At 47.7% G+C, this 3,302-nt stretch overlaps 1 pseudogene; it reads right to left on the bottom strand.

Annotated features, from left to right (window-relative positions):
- Positions 1 to 762: 762 nt before the first annotated feature.
- Positions 763 to 1,665, bottom strand: LOC125931301 (40S ribosomal protein SA-like; annotated as a pseudogene).
- Positions 1,666 to 3,302: the final 1,637 nt, after the last annotated feature.

Below are 3,302 nucleotides of genomic sequence, written 5' to 3'. Positions count from 1 at the left end.
GAGATAAAATTCACATATCATAAAATTCTCCCTTTAAAAATGTACAGTTCAGTGATTTTTAATTAACAGAGCTGTGCAACCATCACCACAATCTAATTTTAGAATGTTTTCATTCTCCCTCCAAAAAAAACCCATACCTGTTATCAGTCACTCCTCTTTCCCCAACACATGCCTGGCAACCACCACTGTGCTTTTTGTCTCCATGAATTTGCCTATTCTGGAATTTTATATAAGTGAAATCATAATATGTGGCCTTTTGTGTCTCATGGAGTATAACACAGCATAATGTTTTTAAGGTTCATCCATGTTTTAGCATGGATCAGTACTTTATTCCTTTTTATGGCTGAATAATACTCCATTGTGTGGATACACCATATTTTGTTTGCCCATTCATCATTAGATGAACATTTGTTTCTATGTTTTGGCTATTATGAATAATGCTGCTATGAATATTCATGTGGAAGTTTTTGTGTGGACATATGTTTTCATTTCTCTTGGGTATACACCTAGGAGTAGGATTCCTGGGTCATATGGTAACTCTATGTTTAACATTTGAGGAAAATTTCAAACTGTTTTCCAAAGTGACCACACCATTTTACATCCCAACCAGCAGTGAATGAAGGTTCCAATTTCTCCACATGCTCACCAATACTTCTGTCTGTCCTTTTTGTTTTACCTGCCATAATGGGTGTGAAGTGATGTGTGTGTGTGTGTGTGTATGTGTGTGTGTGTAAAGAAGCTGATGTCTATTTTTCGACAACTTTATTTCCGTTTTTTGTTTAAGAGCCTGTGGAAGAACAGTTTAAGACCACCACTAGTTGTTCCTATCCATTCAGTGGGAGCTTCGGACCAGTCTTCAGTGGTGGGCTGAGCACTCCAGTCTTCGATAGGGAACTACTGGAAAGGCACTGAGGGCATATGCACACCTTCAGACCAGTCTGTGATCTTGAGTTGAGTAACAGTAAACTCAGGAGCTGGAGCGGTAAATTCACCTTGAAATTCCTCCTTAAACAGCTTTTTCAGCAGTGGCCTGCTCTTCCTTTTCAATGTCTTCGGGATCTCTGCTAAACAGAGATCAGGTATGATCTCCCATGGATACTCATGGGAGATGATGCCACGTGTGCACACAAAGAACTTCCTGGTCCAGCAATCACCACAGCAGACCCACTAAGGTGCTCCCTTGTTGTTGCATGGGATTGCAATGTCCACAGGGCACAGAGAAGAGTCTGTGTTACACAGAGCAATGGTAGGCAGGTTACCTAAGACACCTCTGTGACAGGCTGGTGGTCAGCCTGGGACCAGTAGTCATGGCTCCCGGGAGGCTGCCTTGATCTGTTTAGTGAAGCTTCCAGGAATGAAGTGGCCAGCAATAGGAGTGGCCCCAGTGGCAGCAGAAAACTTTAGCACAGCTTGCTGGTCAGTATTCCGATATCAGCCGGGTTTTCAATGGCAACAATGGTAAAAGCCACCAGCAGAAGCTTATCCTAGGCTCTCTTCAGATTTAAGATGTGGATGCCTTCACTTTTCCGTTTGTACATGTACTGTTCCACTTGGAAGTCAAGATTGGAAGTCAAGGTTGGTGCCACCTAAGAGGGTTCCTGCTGCAAAGAATTTAAGGACAGCCCCCTTCTTCATCTGCAGGACCCCAAGGGCTCTGGTAATCATGAAAGTTTCCCTTTAGGTTACGACAGGAATCCAGAACAACACCTTGTGGGTAGCACAGAAAGCTCATTGTGGTTTTTTTTTTTCTCATTGTGGTTTTTGATCTGCATTTTGCTGGTGGTTAATGATGTTGAGCATCTTTTCATGAGCTTATGGTCATTTGTACATCTTCTTTGGAGAAATGTCTCTTCGAATTCTTTGCCCATTCAAAACAAAATTGGGTTGTTTTGTTGTTGTTGGGCTGTAACAACAGTGGAGAGGGGGGTGGGGTTCTTTGCATATTATGAATACAAAACTCTTATCAGATATATCATTTGCAAATATATTCTCCTATTCCCCGGGTTGTGTTTTCTGTGCCAAACGTTTTTACTTGCTTTTTTCCAAGACCACTCCTGTGAGGCAGGTGGTATTGATAGGGAAATGGAAGTTCAGAGAGGAGAAGGTGGAATTTAGATCCAGTTTTGTCTGACTGTAAAACGTATGCTTTTTCCTCTATCTCAACTGCTCACAAAGATGAATGAAGACATGTTTCTGGCTTTAGGGAGCTCACCCTGGCAGAGGACATAAAACAAGAACACAAACTGACATGCTATAACAAGAACACAAACCAATGCGCTATAAAGTAGGGTTCCACTTGTTCCACAAGTGCCATGAGAGAAGTGTAGAGAAGTGCAATGGGAGGTCCAGAGGAGAGAGAGCAAGCACTTCTGGCTAGAGAAATCAAGGTTGGCTTCAGGAAGGGGGCATTTAAGTCTTGAAGGATGGGTACAGTTTCATTGGATGAAGATGATGGACAGAATGGAGAAGAGCATCTCCAAAGGAGGATGGAAAGTGAGAGTTGAATGAATGAATGAAGCTTTGATCCTAAGATTGACTGCAATGGGCAGTCCCAGAGCTTTTGGGATGGGATCCTGGGACTTCCTTGGTTGGAGGACCCAGAGACTGGCTAACCTTTGGGATCCTGGGGTTGACTGGGTTAGGGGATCTGGGTGCTGGCTTGGATGGAGAGTTTAGGAACTGGCTGGAGTGGGTGATGACTGTGATGTTGTGTGTGGGGATAGGGGAGTGATGTTCCAGGGGCTGCCTGGGAAGGGGGAACTGTATGTGGACTGCCTGGGCTGGAGGGACACGGGGCTGGGTGGGATGGAGGAATGGTCAGGGGACTGGCTAGAATGAGAGATCCAGGGACTACCCGGGATGTGGGCGGGAGGAAGGTCGCCTGAGATAGGAGGCCCAGGTGTTGGATGGGATGGGGAATCTGACACTTGGGACTGGCAGACCCAGGAAATGGGGAATCCGTGGGATGCTCGGACCTGGAGGCTGCCTGCGATGGGGGTTCCTGGGAGGTCTTAGATGAGGATCTTGGGCCGAGAGGACCCGAGGGATATTGGAACGGACTGGGATGGAGGGCTTCGTCAGGCTGAAGACCTTGGTTAGGTGAAGACCCTGGGACCGGTGGAAGGGAGAACTCTCCGGCAGCCTGCGATGGGGCTGGCCCCGACCTGGCGCGGGTGTCTCGGGTCGGGTCCGGCTTCGGGCGCGGGTGGCGGCGGCAGGTGGGGCGCGCGGGGGCGGGCCGGACGCGCGGGGTGGGCGCAGGGGCGGGGGGCGGGCCGGCGGCCGGGGCGGTCCCGCGCGGC

This window comes from Panthera uncia, chromosome X, assembly GCF_023721935.1.
Source record: "Panthera uncia isolate 11264 chromosome X, Puncia_PCG_1.0, whole genome shotgun sequence".
In the NCBI taxonomy this organism is placed as follows: Eukaryota; Metazoa; Chordata; class Mammalia; order Carnivora; family Felidae; genus Panthera; species Panthera uncia.
The sequence above is the reverse complement of the archived record's forward strand: the minus strand, read 5'-3'. Positions and strand labels throughout refer to the sequence as shown.